The following is an 18,599-nucleotide window of genomic DNA, read 5'->3' on the forward strand; positions in this document are numbered from 1 at the left end:
TTCCCAGAGTTCAAGAGTTCCACAACCACCACTGGAGCAGGACCAGACTTTACTACAGGACCACCACTTCAACAGAACCACATCCACTATTTAACTGGACAGCTATCACCACCCTGACCAACAGGGTGTCAGGTTGTATTCTGACTCTCTCAGTTTAAGCCAGTGTTTTCTGCCTTTATTTCAATTTTCCTATTAAACTTGGAATCTCTCAGTGGTTCACTATCAAACTGGTACAACTACCAACAAAATGCACAAGTTACACCTGTTCTTACAGCACATTCAATGCCTCCGTCATCCCAGGGAAGACCAGTTTTACAAATATGTCCACCCCCAAGCCTTCCTGTCTGCTGTTTCTAATCACTGGCCAGACCGCTTGAAAAAATACAGAGCTATAGCTTCTCACCCAGTTGGAAGCTCTTCATAAGAATGAATAAATTCACTGTGAAAATAGATTTGTGAAGTATTGCTGAGGGGTTGTGGAAGTCTGGAAGGGGAGTTCCAAAAACAAGGGACAAGCTCACCACATTTCCTGCGCTAGGCTGCACCATAGACCTCCCTGGAAACAGTCCCTGCCAGTAAAGCCAGACATTTCTTGAGTCTAACTTCACTCTCTAGAAAAACAGAATGGAATTTTCTAACATATGCAAAAGTTCAGACAAAACAATAGGAAATCTCTACCTTGTAAACACTGAAATAAAAACCAAACCAAACCAAAACTGATAGTAAAACATACCTGACTCTGCCATTTTCCAGCATCAAAAGCGGGATACTTTTGGTATTAATTACAAAAAATTACAAAATTAACAAAAATTACAATAAACCCGAAGAAATTTGCCAGATTTTAAAGTTTAAGACTAAAGATCAGACTGAAGTTACAACAAAACTGAGCTTATTTGTTCACTTTTGCAGAAGAAACTGAGATACTCACAGGAAACAAGGTGAATTTTTCATGCTGCTGTTGGACTAGCATGCTATATAGGGGCAAAAGCTCTTACATATGCACCAAAGACAGGCAATAAGTACACAGAATAAAAGATGCTTATATAAATAATACCTCATCCCCAAAACACAGTGCATATATTTACCAAAACCACAACTAGAAATAAATTTATATCTAGAAATATTTTTCCATCAAATCCCTGTCTCTGTGGAGGACTCCCCTAGGGACCCAGTAATTTCTTTGCAGTTGTCAATAGTTCATTCACTTTGACATTAAATCTAAATTCCTTGCAGATATTGTTTAAGAGATCAGAATTTTCTCTCGCAATCTGAGAAGAAATTGGTGAATCCAACAGCATCAATGTCTATCCAGGCCACTTCTGCTCACAGAACTCCTGCTGTTGATGAAGCATTGTGCTTTTTTAGCACAAACATACCCAGAGCAATTATTAAAAATTGCCATTTTCCAACTGACACAATAAATACTCAACACAGAAACTGCCTAAACAAAATATCATTGAGGCTTAAAAGAGAGGGAATGAGAGAAAGGGAGGGAATGAGAGGGAAGAATACTTGCAACAATATGGTGTTTTGAATGTTTTACTGTCATAAAAAAAAAAAAAAATTGTGGCGAGTGGGACTTTTTTTGTTTGGTTTTTTGTTGTTTTTCTGTTTTTTTTTTTTTTGTGTATGAGTGTGTGGTTTTGTAGGATTCTTTTTCTTTGTTTTCAGCAATCTGAGCACTCAGGACTTTGATAATCAGAAAAACAGGACAAAACTCTCTCCCAATTACAGATCAAACCTAATCACTGAACATGTCAAAACAGGTAATGCTAACACCACTGCTGCCCATTCAGAACGACAGTGTCCTAAACAATTGTCTTGGAAGTAATTCTGTTATACAACAAAGAATCAAGGATTTTATTACCGCTTTGTTTCCATATAAATAATGCATCTACTTTTGTGTGGCATGATGCCTGCTTTGATTGCAATTTGTCACCCAAAGTATACATTTATCTTAACATTAAGTGCAACCACCTCTTTAGCCATGAACAGCATTAAAAGCAGACCAGCAGCATGTTTAGCTGTCTATCAGCTTGCAGATTGCTTCACTGAAACAGCATCAGCTGGCCAGAGCACTCAGCTTTTATTTAAGCAAACCAAGACAACACCTTGGAAAATTTAACTTCAAGATGCCCAGGTACCTGAAAAGCACCTGACAAAAAAACCCCAAACCGAAATGTATATGAGAGCTCACTTAAAGATCAAACTAAAATGCAGAAGTCCCAAAGTGCATTACTAACCAGAAAAAAAGAAAACAAGAAACTCATGTTTCCTATCTTCTCTTCTGTCTTCCACCAAATCACACCTGTACACCTCAAAGACTTTTAGACTTTTTAAAAGCTGCTGCAGGGATGCTTGCAACTTCTTGGGGCTAAATGAGATTTCCAGTTACCATTACCTCAGTTTTACTTTCAAAATACAGCTGTTAGCCTTTCTTAGGTAAGGAAAAAAAGATGAAGAGTTCAGTAGTGATTAGAGGCTAGAAATTTATTTCTATACAAATTTTAAAAACTGCCCTTAGATTCAGTGCACTCTTCCACAACACAAGATTACACAGAGGCTCTCAAATCGAATCCATTTGCATTCACAGTGCAGGCTGTGCTTCAAACAAGAAAAAAATAATTACGTCATTCAAACCTTTTTGAATAGAAGCTCTGTGGCTAATCTGGGGAAGATCATTGTTCTGGCTTCAATAATACAAGCACTACAAGATTGCTCCTAAGGCTTCCCATGATAGAATAGAGCCTGCAAGTTCAGCAAAGATGTCCCAGGTGGAGCCTCCTCAACCAAGCTAGTTTCATGAACTCTGTAGAGGGAATGTGGTCTGAAACCGTCCTCTTTCTCCACACTAAGATTAGGGAGATGATCTATCACCTTAACAATTTATCATGCACTGAATTAATTTACAACAATAAAATAGTATCATCATGCAGTTGCACTCCCTCAGAGAGATCATCTGCTGTCACAAAGAACGAGGTTCAGCAAAGGAACTTTCACAGTGACCCCACCAGGGCAAGGTTAGAGAGCTTGCCCACATCCCCAAATTAAAGCAGAAGAGCAATCTGAATATATAGAAGGACAGAAACCCCTCTCCCCAGATTTTCAATGAAAATAACCAAACAAACCAGTAGATGGAACAATATCCTCAAGCCTTCACCTTGCAGGGTAATCATTTCCATATGCCACTCTAATTTGCCTCATACCCCTTCTGAGGATGACAAAAGCAGACTGACCACAGTCACGACAGGGGTTCCACCAAAGGGCAGACAGCTCAAGAGTCTGTAATTAAACTACACATGCCTACCCTTCTCCTCTATGTGCTCTGAGGTCCTGCCCCAGAAAGGACCTCCAGATGATCTTAAGTGAATAGATTATTCCCAAAATTACAAGATGTTAATTCTTCCAGGAATTGTTTTTGTCTTAGTATTGTGTATTTTGTTATTTTGGGGTTTTTGGAGGGAAAAGAAAACGTCACATTTTATAAAGTGACAGAAAGCATCCTTTGAAAGGATAAACCCATAGGATATGGCATTGTAACATGTGAAGTCATGAACACATTCACCCTAAGTCATGGCAGTTATGATACAAACTGGATTCACATCAGCAGCAGGCTAACCCACTAAGTTTTTCTGCATACTATGAAGAGAAATTAACCAAAATAAAGGAAAAGAGACAATAGAAAATTAGGAGTGTAATACCTCAACTTTTTTTTTTGCTAGAACTGTCATGACTGTGCTCTCAAAAACTGACTCATACTCCTTCTCCTTGCTGAAGACAGGATTCCTTTTTCTCTGCTGCAGATTGAGACACTTATTCTCATTTGCAGTCAGAGAAAACTTTCACTTATTTTATGAAGTTGTCCTTTTCCAGAATCCTTTCCGTACTTCCCTGACCTAGGTCAGTTTGCACCATTCTGTGCAATTCTCTCACTTGCTAAACCTCCTTTCCTGATTATTTCCATATTGTATCTATTCCACACCCATCTCTTGGGGAGCATTTTGTTGCTGTTTTTTCAACCCAGAATGATACCTCATCTTCTACTGAAGCCTCGTACTTCTCTGAAAAGCAAAACTTTGTGAGAACTCAAAAATAGTTCTGCATGGCTTCCTCAGTTTTCTCATTTTCCTGCAGTTTGCCCTTTAAAGCCAACACATCAGTCTGCCTTCCCATTACTGTCCAGCACCCCTAGAACTATTTCAGTCATTATCTGGCTTCTCCTAATGACTTCCATAAGTGTTTGCTCGTTAGGAATTGCTTAGAGATGATTGTTCCTTTGCCACTCATTAAGGCTGGAGAACTGCTTCCCACTCTCTGGGGGAAAAGTAAGCATCTGCCTTAATGCAAGGGATGCTGGCTGGTAGACGCACATCTCTTGGGAAGTATTAGGAGCTTCTTCAACACAATGAACAGGTCGGTGTAAAAATACTCACACCAAACACACAGACATACAAAAACTTCTTTAAAACATCTCTGCTAGCACAGCACCATCTTCAAGAAATGAAGAAGCAGCTCCACAGTGTTTTTGTAATTGGTAAATACCGGAACAGGAAGATATTCCTGAAAGTGAATTTTTAATTTTTGCGTTTCAAGTAAAAGAGACTTAAAGAACTAGGAAGATTCCAGAGTAATAATTCATGCAATCATCTGATTTCAACATTATCTCACTACTTTAAACTTCCAGAATCACAAGAAAATAAAGAGGAAAAATACAGCTAGACACCAACTCCAGGAGAATAATGCCAGCGTGCTTAGGCTTATGAAAACAAGCCACTACAATATGGATGGTCTCTCATAGCACAACCACAATGAAGTTGCTGTCATGTGACTGTATTTTCAAAATATACACTTTCATCATACTGACATTTATAGTATCAAGTACTCCTAAAAGAAGTAATTTCAAAACAGTTTCTGAAACTCTTTTGAAATTGTTTATTTCTACTGACAGACATGAAACTTGAACTAGTTAACAAAGAGGCAGAAAAGTTCAAAGTAACCATAGATAGCTCATAATTTAAGATACATTATTAACTGTTGCCAGCACTGTGTGCTCATGTGTGTATAAAAGAAAGTATGGTGCATGCTTTTGTCCTCTTCTCTCTTCTGTTATTAGAAAGAAAAAAAAAATAAAAAGAGAGAGAAAAAGAGTGACAGAGCAAGGAGATGCTCATTAAAATTATTCTGAACACTGGATTTGCAAGGGTAGTAGACAGAATTTATCTCCAAATACATTCTCATGATTATTTTGCTTATTAATTAATATAATTAAAGAAGATAACAGTGGAAAAAGGCTTTTGTATCAGCTTTATTAATGACATAGCCACAGGGATAGAGTGCACCCTCAGCAAATTTGCAGATAGATACCATCCAGAGGGATCCGGAACAGTTTGAGAAGTGGGGTCATGGGGATCTCATGAGGTTTAACAAGACCAAGAACAGGTGCTGCACCGGGGTCAGGACAGTCCCAGTATCAGCACAGGCTGGGGTATGAACAGATGGAGAGCAGCCCTGTGAGCAGGACTGGGGGGTGCTGGTGGGTGAGAGGCTGGGCATGACCCAGCCAGGGGCACTCCCAGCCCAGAGAGCCAAACGTGCCCTGGGCTGCATCCAGAGCAGCATGGGCAGCAGGGCAGGGAGGGGATTCTGCTCCACCTGGAACCCTGCATCCAGCTTTGGGCTCCCAGCACATGGACCTGATAGACTCTGTCCAGAGGAGATGTTGAGAGGGATGGAGCACCTCTCCTATAGGAAAAGGCTGAGGGAATTGGGATTGTTCAGGGAAAAGAGAAGGCTGCAGGGTGACCTGTTTGCAGCCTACAAGGACCTGAAGAGAGTCTTCAAGAAAGACAGAGGGACTTTTTACAAGAGCATGTGGAGATAGGAGGAGAGGGAATGGATTCCAACTGAAAGAGAGTAGTCATATATTTAGGTCATATATTAGGAAGAAATCCTCTACTGTGAGGGTAGTGAGACACTGGTGCAGGTTGCACATAGAAGCTGTGGATGCCCCATCCCTGGAAGTGTTTAAGGTCAGGATGGATGGGGCTTTGAGCAACCTGGTCTAGGGAAAGTGCCCCTGTCCATAGCAAGGGGCATGGAACTAGATGATCTTTAAGGTCCCTTCCAAGCCATTATATGATTATGATTCTAGCTATACCAGAAATCAGGATACTTTTCTCCAAACTATCACTTCTCAGCAGAAAAAGCACAAGAACTTAATCTCCTAAAAAACTTACAAAAAGAATTTTAATATTTGTTTCCAAGAAGAAATAACAAATTCAACACTTCCATGGATCAGCAACAGAGACTCCATTTGTAAACTCAACCTTTTGTTTTAAACTCAGAAAAGTAGCAGAAGGCTGGCACTCTTCTGAAACAAGTTTGTATTTAAACATTCAGGCAATATCCTTTTGCTAGATAAAAAAACCATCTGGATGATAACAAAGTGTCACAATTCTCTAAGCAGCTTTGAGGGGGGCCAGCCTTAAAACAAATACTTCCTTTTTACCCCACATCCACAAAACAGATGTTCAATCTTCAGGCAGAATAAACCACCACAAAATACAATAATCTGGAAATGCTGAAGCCAAGGAAGTTCACAATTAAGCATGCCAAACCTCAAATCCCAAATTACAAAGGCACCACCTCAGTATAGATCTACATGTGCCATGACCAATGATACACAAACAGGAGTTTAATTTAGTTTATCTGAAATAGAAATCTGCCAACTATTCCCCTCACTCACAACAATACATTAGAGACTCTAAGGCAATAGCTTAACATGGTTCAGGCCACCACCAGTGCAGACACAGGAAATATTTATCAACCCCTCAAACCAGAAATAACAGTAATGCTCCTTCAGAAATATTTATGCAACATCTGCATTGGTTCAACTGCCTGTTCTCCAGACACTTTCCTGAGTGCTGTATTTTGCAAAGTTAACCTGAAAGAAATTTGAAAGAGCTTAGAATTAACAATAAGAAAGAATTATCTTAATGACAGGATTTAAATTCCCTATTCTCATATCACTGCTCTTTCCCAAGGCCACAAACAAACTTATCTGATGGACAGCAATGACCCAGAAATAAGATCTTACCTTTGATCTTGTCAAAATGGAGGGGGAGCAAACCCAGTAGCTCAAGACAACAAAAATCCTGCTGTTGACAAATGAAAGGGAATTACTTCTTGTCCATCATGCCAGTATCTGGTGTGCTCAGAACAATACACCCAGGATTTGTGAATCCCTGCTGTAAAATTGGGACTGGTTACTAATTTCTTGGCAGAGGTCGACAGGGCGTCCTAGTCCTCACAGTCTGCACCATGGTCCCTGCTGCTTACAGTACACCAACTCAACTGGCTGGACTTTTTGTGGAATAGTTTTTATGGATGATCAAGAAGTAACAGACTTCGCAAAATACCCTGGGAGCAGCAGCAGGCTCTGTCAGGGATGCTTAGTAGAGAACTGCAGCAGAGTACTGGGTTTTGGCCTTGGGTAGCTTACGCTGATCATTCCATGAATACAAGATTTATAAATGTAAAGCACAACTGAAATATGCCCTGGAGGGAGAGATATGAAGAAAACACCAAGACTTCATCACCTTTCCTCTGACCCTTCCCCTTTCAATTATCAAGTGAAGTTTAAAGCAACTTAGGCTTCTGGCTATCTGAACAAGCAGGTAAATACAGAGGATTAGCTCACAGCTTGACTAATTCACTTTAAGAATTGACTTGGATTAGCTCTGAGTTGTGTTTAGCAGACAGGCTCTTAGTGCTTGCAAGAGGTCACATGAATTAAGTAGGCTGTTGTAAATTCACACCATACTTCAGTGATTATTCTGCTTCTCTAAGTCCTCAGTATGTACAATGCCCAACACAAACAACAAATATTCAATCAGAATATTTGGGAGATGCTATGAATTCAAGTGAAAACAGAAAGCCAGGAGGCAGAATGGAGTTGATGTAAAAACAGAACAAAACCAAAAAAGCCTATCTTCTAACAGATATGATGACCGAAAGGTTAGTGTCCGAGCACTACCTAGTCCGTCTCACCACTTTTTAGATAAACTCATTTTGCAGCTCTGTTAAAGAGTAAGAAAGGCAAAAAACCCAGTCCTATCGGACAAAAGCACAACTGAATATCAATGGATTATTTTTAAAGAAAAAAGAAACTAAGAACTAACTAGTAGTTTGCCTCCAGCTCTTCCCTTGAATCTTGGTGCACATTAGCATGGGCACAAACTTTAAACACATACACACTTCAAAGCCTCCTTCAGACAGTTTTGTAACAAAAGCATAAGCCATAAAGCATTACTTGGGAACCACTAAGACTTTTTTTGTGACCACACAAATAAACTAAGGGATCCAGGCCACAAAAGGAGAACGTACTGAAATCCACCCACAAACCAGACTTTTTAGGCATGCCACAATTGCACACACCAGCTGTGTCCATGACACCAAAGCCTGAGGCCCATGCACGGCTACTCTCATCCCTGACACACTTAGTCATGCTGGGTCTGATTTTCAGCCTCCCACTACTGAGTGGCCTCTCTTTGGTCAGCCAACCTCGTACTCCCCTCTCAGGAGATCCCGCCTGGAGTGCTGCATCCAGCTCTGGATCTCTGAGCAGAAGAAAGAGCAAGTTCAGAGAGGGCCATAGAAATGATGAGAAGGCTGAAGCACCTCTCTTATGAAGACATGCTGAGAGAATGGGGTTGTTCAGCCTGGAGAAGTCAAGGTTATTATAGCACCTTCCAGTACCTAAAGAGGGCTCATAAAAAAAGCTGGAAAGGGACAAGGGTATGTAGTGATAGGACAGGGGGTAATTGACCAAGAAAGAGGATATGTAAAAATTAATATTAGGAATAAATTATTTAGTTTGAGAGTAATGGAACACGGGAACAGGTTGCCCATAGAAGCTGTGGATACCTCAATCCCTGGAAATGTTCAAGGTTATGCTGCACAGCTCTTTGAGCAACCTGGTCTCGTGGAAAGTGTTCCTATCTGTGGCAGGGGCCTGGGACCTACCTGACCCTTGAGGTCCCTTCCAACCCAAATCCTTCTATAATTCTATACAAAAATGCACTATGGCATGCTGGCCATGGTGTTTTGGAGTAACCCAACGGGCAACGCTGCCAGGTGAGAAGGAAGAATAAAGCACCGCAACTTAGCAAATCCTCAAAATTTCCCACTGCAGCAATACTGGCACCCCCCTCTAGTGGAGACACAGCTTATCCAAGCAGGAGATGACACTTGCAGGGTCTTGGGAAGAAAGCTTATCAAACCACAAGAGGAACAGTCAGAGGAGTACACAGAGCACAGAACGACTACTGGTGCAATCGCAAGAGGCAGATGCATGGCGAGTGCACATTCGAGTTTCCTACCAACTAAGAAATGTTTCCTCGTCTTAGGAGCTCCTAAGAAAACTCAGTATTTCCCCCCACCCCCTTTCTCATGTGGAGCACAAAGGAGCACAATGTGGCTTCTTTGCCAAAGCTCTTCCTGCACTTTTGGGCCACTCTTCTGAGGGAAAAAGTAACTGTTTTCACACAAAAATTACACCAAAGATTCCCAAAGAGATCCCCTCCTAATATTCATAGCATATTAGGAACAATTTAGAATGAAGAACTGAAAAAGCTGTAAGCAAATCTCTCAAACAGAACTTGGTCAAAAAAATCTGTGCAACTGATGGCAAGAAACTTTGTGGAAGAGATGTTGGGGATGGAAATATGCAGGACCATGGCATAAACCTTTGCTCAGGCATATTATTTTTAAGGCATTTATGTTTTCTAAAATCTTATAATTCCCTCCCGTCATCAGATTGTCATCAGCTCGCACATCTCCCACTGAATTTTTTTCCTCTAGGCTGAACCTCCTAGGATGCTTTTGCATGTGAAACTTAGGCAATCCAAGGCAGGAAACAGAAACACACTGTTCTTCTTGGAGAAGCAGGCATTAACCTATGCTATTCCTATCAACTGTTTGCAAAATTGAATTATTCTAAAGACCCATTTTTAGTGCATTCATTAATGCCAGCATTGTTCTGATTATAGTAATACCCTGAAGTCTCAGTCAGTTTCCAGTCCCACTAGCATGGACTTTTGAAATAGGACACTGTAACTACTGTAAACAAGAAGCTAAAAGACTAGGGGTGGAAACACTAATTCAGCAAAGTCTTCTTTTGTTTGCAAGGCTTCTGTACAGGGAAATACACTGCTCTGAGGTAAAGTTTTCAGCAGTTCCATCAAAATATTTAGGAGGAGCAAAACAATTCTGAAATGTTGCTAGCTCTCAAAGCCCTATGCAAAAACCATGCCCAGGGCAGCCCAAAGGTACCTGGCTCATTTCCACAGAATTGCCCTCCACATATGACACATCTTTGGGTGGGACAGAAAGGAAAAGGAAAGACAGAAAGACCAACAAGCTCAATAGACATTTATAATATAGACATTTCAAGTACAAGTCACATTCAAGATGATACTCCTTGAATGCTGGGTACCTATCCACACATCCATTTCCCTGAAGTTGCTTGTCCTGCTGCAGTATCTCAGGAAAACAATTTGGGAATTCCATTTCCTTGGCAAGAAGAATGAAGGGGCAATGACCTATTGTTGCATTGGACTTGTGTCTACAGGAATGTAACAACAAACAGGGAGACAAAAGTGGATAGAAACAGCTGAAAATCCCAATGAATTCTTCACTGAAAGCCCAGGCTTTGCTCCTCTACCAAATCTAATGCTTATGTGGATGGTTAACATATGCTCAAACACCACTCCTGGTACATCCCAGTGTCACTGAGGCACACAGGACATCACGCTCTTATTAGCTGGCTGGTTCATCCTGACAAGACAGAAATTCCTGTAGACATTCTCAGATGGATGCAGGAAATGTTCAGGTTATTCTCTTGTACTAATAATTTGCCAGTACAACATATAACACTTTAGCAGGGCTGTGTACACATTTGCAAAGACATCTTCCAAGTGCAATAGTCACTGACATGCAACAGAGTAGTAATACAGACCTTGCTGCACTTTACCCTCCTTTGGGATTGACAAGCTGATCATTATCAGTCTGAATTTATGCTTCTGTATCTAACATTCCCCTCCCAATTTCCCAAGTGCTTTTTACTTCAATAATTAGTTTTATATATTCAAAGTTAGCATGCAAGTACAGAAACATGCTATGAAGTTTACTCCTATAAACACAACCTTAGGCAAGGTAGCCAACTTCCCCTTTACATCCTACATTACAGCTTCACAACCACATGAAACCCCTTCCACTGCAACTCATAAGAGGACTGTACATATCTTGTAAAATGCCGATCCAGTCCCTACAGACAATCACTGAAAACACACTTATCAAAATAGACATTGAAACAACAACTCAGTTATGCACAAAAGCACACAATTGACTCATATTAGCTGGAGTATCAATGAAAGAGCTCGGAAATGTCCGGAGTCAGGCACACATACACACTGCCACCCTTTGCTACTTCATATTTGGTTACAAGTAACTGTGAAAATAGTAACACAACCACGCTCCAGGCTCCAGAAGTGACACCACTGTTGCAGTAAGAGACTGTTAAAAAATACACAGTAGCCACAAGAAACCAGATCCCACCGAGAGAGTCAGTGAACACCTAACATAGACACACAAACCAAAAAAACCTGACCACAATAACGACCACCACAATCCCTCCCAGTGCAAGGCAACATCTAGGGGCAAGGTGACCTTTTCCTGACACTGCCATTGGCTTCAGGCACTGACCTGCACTCCTCCCCGAGGCCTCCTGCCACCAGCCATCCCTCTGGCAGCAGCTGGTGCCACTGACAATTTGTTTGTCCTTGATCCAAAGCAGCAGGAAGGCAGGGGTGCTCAGCACCCCCTGGGCTTCTGTGCTGTGAGCTGAAGGGACAGTGAATGCTGCACTGGTGGCACCCCCAGGGCCTTCCACCCCTCCTTCAGCCCTTCCACCTCACCTGACACCAGCGACGCTGATTCAGGACTGAGCAGCAAACAAACTTGAGTTTTCTTCTGCACAAGCACCCTGGCTGTGTGCGGCATGACACCCACCCTGACACCCACATCCTGGCTGGGTGAAGCACGCTGGCCTTCTCACACTGCAGCCCTGCAACGCCATCCCAGCTCCCTTGCTCTGTCACCAGCAGCAGCTGAAGGCTTCAGGACATTGTTTGGCAGATCCGACAACCACAACAGGTCAGAAACAGACTGCACTATCAAAGGCTAAACACTTAATGAAATCCGGCAGCTACAGTCTCTTTATCAAAACCCATTCACAGTAGACAAAACAACACTTGGTACACTCAAAAGCTGTGTAGCTATGAAAGCTTGAGAGTTTATCAGCCTTTCTCTTTTCTTACAAACACCAACCTGAAGTATAACCACCTTAAAAACAGGTGTGACCTGTACAGCATCTCTCTTCTCTGCTTGGATTCCAGCAAGTCTTTGCTAGAGCTCACGTTCAGCTCGCTGCTATTAAAAAAACACCCACTTAATCAAAGGAGATACAAATTTCTCTATGCTGTAAACATTCAATACTCATCCAACATTCATTGCTGTAGCTAACTTCTTCTTAAGAAAACAGGGATACTACTTCAGCTATATTTTGGGTGAGGAGGGTGCAAACAATCCTCCTCAAATGGCAAAAATATTTCTAAGGAAAACTTCTGCTCCCATAAATAATGTACCAGCACCATTTCATATCTGCCATACACACCCTAAAAAGATGGGGAGGAGGGAGGGAAAGGGGCTTGCAATGAAAAACAGTATGCATTTCCTTTGCCAGATTTTTACCCCTCTCACAATCTCCAGCATTCTGTACAGAAAGATCTTGCCTTTGATGTCAATCCAATGCTTTCAGGCTTGCTCCTGCAAGCACTGCAATATGCAATACATTTTCTAGCTGGCAAAGAAATGGATGTATTGCATTTAGTGCCTGTTAAATCCATCCTACTCAAAGGTCATTGTGGCATGTATATTCCTACAGAAAAGCCAGAATGATCTGTAATATGGCAACATGAGGCCCACACTGAACTGAGAATTATCATACGTGACTATCAAACTCACAGACATTTTTTTCAGCAGTTTCAAAAATCCACTTCAGGAGGTGTTTTCCTCTTAGTCACACTAAGAAGCAAAACCAGAAAGATAGTACTGGTCTCTCATATTTATCACCTTTGTATTTTTAAAAAGAAAATAAGAGGACCTTTGAATTTTATCTAGAGTATATCACATGGAAGCCAAAAAAAAAAAAAAAGGCAGTTCCAATTCCTCTCAAGTTATGTAAGTCTAAAATAAAGGTAATTCAGTTGGCATAAAAATCTACATACAGTTCTCTGCATTACAGTATCTGCACTCCCAAAATACTTTTCCTTCTAGAAGAGATCCAGCCTCCCCACTTCTGCAACTTCTTGTGCCACTGATCCACACTGTCTGCCATCATTTCAGCAGCAGACCACATTGCAATGCATGAGTGGGAGACAGTAAGGCACACCCCTTTGCTCCTGTTTCCCCAGCAGCCAGGCCATTATCCATCAAAGAGCACAAATCTTCAAGGCACTTGGAAAGCAAAACACTCTGCACACACCCCAGGCCAGAACCCTGTCCAGGCTATTTATCCTGGGAGTGGCCTGAGGAGGAGGGATGTGGTTCCCCCTCTCCGGCTGTGCTGCTGGCAGGGGCAGGCATGCCTTACCCAGACTCCTTGAACCACAGCAGCCCCGCAAGTCTGTGGCTGCTTTTGCCTACCAGAAGCAAAGGGAGAAGATTCACTTTCTTTTTAAGAAGAAATACATCTTTACTTCTGGGGAAAAGTGCTCCCCTCTTTAAGTGCACTAACCTAAGTGCCTGCAGTACCTGGATCAAGAAGCTCCCAGATCCAGTAGGAAATCAGGACCGGACTGAAAAAAACATGATCCACAAACCATTCCAGGCTGTGCCTATCCGGAAATTCTGGACACTTTGCACTAATTCAAGCTAGGCTATTGTTCCTCTGTGGAGAAATACAATGCCTTAACCACCTCAAAGCTGTTTGCTAAGAGCTTATAAGAGAAATGCCACGGTCACGGAGTTGCCCTGTGAGATGGGGACACACATATACTACCCAAACCAGCACCAGCACATAGGGTCTTTTCTTTTCTGGTTGCTCAATGTTGCACAAATAGAAACAGTATTTCAACAATTAGAGACACCAGTCATTTAAAAATGAAAATTGACCCTAGAATGCAACCTTCATCCAAGAAATTACGAAGATTTTGCAAGCCAGGTGTGCTGTTAATCAGCTTGGGAGTACAGAAATCCTGTCAGGCGGTCAAGAAACACCAATGGAGGTGAGAAGGAGAGGTCTGGGTACACAAAGACAGGCCCTTCTCAGAATTCTCCCCTACTTTCGACAAAAATCAAACCAAGGTACCAGACATTCAGATGTTCACCATCACATATATTAATACATCCACGAAAGTGCAAGAATGCCCAGGCAATGCTTCTACATGTTAAAAAAACTAAGCTTGAAATATAAATGGAGAAAACCAAAATTCAAGTTCCCTGACATGTAAGTAGAACAGCAGCTCTCATTTCCTTGACAGAACTTTCTTCTGCCCTGGGAATACTTTTGTATTTCTGTCAAAGCAACCCATCAGCCTTGCACCAGATCCAAAGTAATTCAGCGCCAATACAGACTTTGCCATTGACATTTATGGGCCATGGATGAAGCCTTAAGCTTCTGCTTTAGCTATGAAGAAAAACACATGGGAGAAAACATGACGTGTGTAAGTTTAGCCCTCATGCAGCACTGCTGAAGAGTGCCACATCTCTACGGTACCACCTTGTGACATCTGGAAAAGTCAAAAACACATCAGATGCTACATAACCCCTGCCAGCTGAAGCTACTACTGCCTCAAGTCCCTCATGATCAAACATTTCTGGAGGGCAGTGTTCTCCCTTCAAATTATCAAAACTCCTAAGGCAACAAATGAGGATCATACCTAAACTGAAAGCAATCCTAAAGAAAAGGACACGGGAAGATGGAAAAAGAAAAGACATACTTTATTTTCTCAAAAGTTGGTTTTCTTTTCACCCTACTAAACAGATAGAAAAAATAATACGAGCCATTGTGAAAGATGTAGTGAAATGCACAACATATAAAGAACTAATCCAGTAACTAAAGATGCTGGAAGGATCAAATATTGATTACTCTATTCTTCTTTCAGTAAAACAGTTGTATGCATCTTTCCCTTGGCATTATGTGTAGCAGGAGCTCTTCAAATATCCCATTTGGATGGATTTAAGCTGAATTTAAGCGTCCCTTAAATTGCATGCACTTTTCTTTCTGAAAGGGAGGAAATTGCACTTGTGTAGCAAATTCTAATTTTGTGAGGGAAATAGCAATGAAAAGGACAACTGCCACACAGTACTGGTTACCACTCTCAAATTCTTCCACAAATCCTTGAGCATTACCAAGACCGTAAGTCATGGCCTGTGAAGGGTTCCCCACTCAGCCCTGATGGCAAAAGAGCTGCATTCCATTTTCTCTGCATCCAAATGATACAAAAAGCCAGATACACAGCAACAGTGCTCAGTAAGTGCTGGCAGGTCACCACCTAGAGGTGCTCAAAGCCAGCTCTTCTGACATCTGGAGAAGGCAGCTCACCTCTGAGAGTGCTCAAACTGCTGGGTATTCAAAGGGAATATTCCTTTGGTGGTCTCCCAAAGGGATAAAGTGCTCAGAAGAATTACTTGCCTTTTAATTTAAATTTCTGAATATGAGACAGAGCAAGCTCAATACGGACAGGCCACTGAGAAACAGCAAACCATTCATTAACGTGTTATAAAGAGCTCATCACAGTGATATCAAAGTGAATCCCATGCAAGTACAAAGCAGAGCAAAACACTTTCTTCATCAACCTCTCCTGGATTCCCCAAATAGTTTAACTGTGTAACACTATAAGACCAAGTTAAAGTCAGATTTTTATTTTTCCAATTTTTAAGCAGAGAAGGAATTATATTTTAGCTACAATCTTCCAGAGCTACTGATGAAAACCACATGACCATAAAGTATTTTTGCTCACAGTGATAAGACTGTCTGTTACTCACACGTGGAGTTCACATATTAAAGCTGGATACGCAGTGTAGCATTACTTTAATTTTGCATTTTCCATGTGGCTCGTCTCAAAAGCTGTTTAACCTTTTGACCCTCAATATTTGTTTTGAAGAGCAAAGGAAGAGAAAGCAGACACCAGCCAATGTTTTCCTCTCTTCAACCAGCACTGCTACTGCTAAGTTCTCAGAACAAGGTTTATAGCAGCCAAGGGTCTAACTACTGCAATCTGTAATAGGGAGTGATAGAGACAGCACCACACTGATCATGCAGCAGCGCTTCCCAGTATTCCTAAGTACCATTTCCTTAATTATTTGCTGTAGAAAAAGGAAAACAATCACCGTTCATGAACAACTGCACAGGATGAGACAGCGTCAAGCTACTCTGGAGCAGAACAGCATTTAATTTTGTGTGGTTAATATTTAATAAAAACAACAGTAAAACACAGGCCTATCAAGTTGCTTTGTAAGTCCGAGCCCATATCAGTTAAGGAAAAACACGCGGCACGCCTATAGCCAGTAATAGCAAGCTGCAGGGCAGAGCTTCACTTACGCCTGTGCACACACAGTATTGCTTCAGTCCACTGCTGAAATTGCCAGAAATATTATTTTAGTGCTGCCGTATAGCCCATCCTCACACAAGAGTAACAGGCTGCACGACACTCAGCCCTGGCCGCCAAATTGAAACATGACTCCCAGACCTGAAAGTGATTCATTTTAGACCAAATGGTACAACGCTGCAAACCTGAACTAGCATGCAAAAACTTTCTTTGAGAAGATAAGAGTTGCAGCAGTTCTTAGCAGCAAAAACGTTGCTGCTAAAACAATTTTGCTAAACATTGCTAAAACAGTTCCCCCACACTTCGAGACAACAAGTTGCATACAGGGTCTCCCCAAGTTATTTTGCCTTGAAACTTCAAAAAAACCCCAACCAAACAAAAATCCAACTAAACAAGCAAACAACAACAATTAAGAAAAAGACGCACAGAAAACCAACCCAAACCTGGAGCAAATAAGGATGGGGAAAAAAGAAAGAGGGGATTTAGGCAGCTTCTAACATTCACAGACAACTGAATCTGTGAAGGTGTGAGTTTGTTTCACAGAGATATCCCCGAGAAAATGAAATTTAGACATTCCAACGTTTCTGTGATAATGAAAACTTTGCACATATTTCCATAGGAAGTAGTTTTTTGGTATCGTTCCCACTGTGGAGCTATTTTAAAAGAACATAGGAAAAGAAGTGAGAGGAAAAAACTTGGTCCCTCTGGTTCCACCTCTGTCTTCTCACTTCAGTTTGCTAACGGCTTTTGTCCTCCAGCTTCCCTCCTGCTCCCCCCCGCTCCCTGTCTTTCTCTAATAAATCACACCCTTGTGCTTGTCATTCATCTTCTCCCCGTCCTTTACCTTTGTAAACATCATGGATACACCGACACTGCTCCCATCGGACTTGAGCAGGCTCTTCGTCCGAAGGACTGAAGTCAGGAGAGAGAGGTGGCAACCATTTTTTATCTAGGACTTTTTCCACTGCCTTAGTTTGGTACAAATAAATCCAAAGAGATTTCGGGGTGGAAGGGGTGACGAAAGGAAAAAAAAAAAAAAAGGAAAAAAGAAAAATATGAGGGCAGCCCCTAAGTAAGTCCTGTTAGTGCTCCTTAATCAAACAAGTGCCCATCACTTATTCCACGCCAGCCCCGGAGACGTCAGCCCAGCAGGAACAGCAGCCTGACCCAACGCCTCGAACTCATTGGAGCCCATCCCGGAGGAGCCCTTCGCCGGAGAGCACCGCGACAGCCGCGCCGCCCGGCACGCCACTGCGCGCCGCGGGACGGGAGCGGGTTCGGAAACACGAGCGAAACAGCCAAAGGGAGCAGGGGAAGAGCGCCGTGGGCACGGAGCGCTGGGGGAATGGGAAGGGGCACCTTTCCGCGGGCGGGAATGGCGGGACCCCCGCCCCGCTCCGCCCCGGGCCCGCCGCGCTGCGCTGGCTGCGCTTACCTGCGGGGGCTGCGCGGGCGCGGCTGGAGGGAGCGCGGCGCCGCCGCGGCCGGCGCGCACAGAGGGAGGCAGGCAGGCAGGGAGGAGGGGAGAGAAGGAGGGAGGAATGAGGGGTGGGACGGGGAGGGACGGGACAGAGCAGAGGAGAGCGGAGAGGGACGGGGAGGGACGGGACAGAGCAGAGAGTGGAGAGGAGAGGGACGGGACAGAGCGGAGCGGAGAGGGACGGGACAGGGAGGGGAGGGGACGGGGAGGGGACGGGACGGGACGAGCTGGGCTCCCTCCGCCCCCGCTCCGCCTGCGCGCCTCCGCGGGCGGGGCCCAGGTGTGCCCGCCCCGCCCCGCTCGGCTCGGCTCGGCTCGGCCCGGCCCGGCCCGGCCCGGCCCGGCTCGGCTTGGCCCGCGCACTCGCTCCGTGCCAGAGGCCGGCCGGCCGCGGAGGGTGCCTCGGGCATGGGCCGTGGGATGCAGGTGTTTCTGGAACAGCCACAGTT

The 18,599-nt window shown here is 43.0% G+C and overlaps 1 protein-coding gene across 2 annotated transcripts in view; it reads right to left on the reverse strand.

The window, feature by feature from the left end:
- Positions 1–18,161, reverse strand: part of LPAR1 (lysophosphatidic acid receptor 1) — a 68,023-nt gene extending 49,862 nt beyond the window's left edge. The window contains exon 1 of one of the 2 annotated variants that reach the window (XM_054288780.1): positions 18,106–18,161. The gene's annotated coding sequence lies outside the window, so the exon portion shown is untranslated. Of the gene's footprint in view, positions 1–17,514; positions 17,610–18,105 lie in introns of those variants that run through there. The other variant, XM_054288789.1, reaches the window with a different exon arrangement.
- Between the last annotated feature and the right edge of the window lie 438 nt (positions 18,162–18,599).

The sequence above is a fragment of the Melozone crissalis genome, unplaced genomic scaffold (assembly GCF_028551555.1).
Source record: "Melozone crissalis strain CALT ecotype California unplaced genomic scaffold, PUWL_Pcris_2 ptg000005l_1, whole genome shotgun sequence".
Taxonomy (NCBI): Eukaryota; Metazoa; Chordata; class Aves; order Passeriformes; family Passerellidae; genus Melozone; species Melozone crissalis.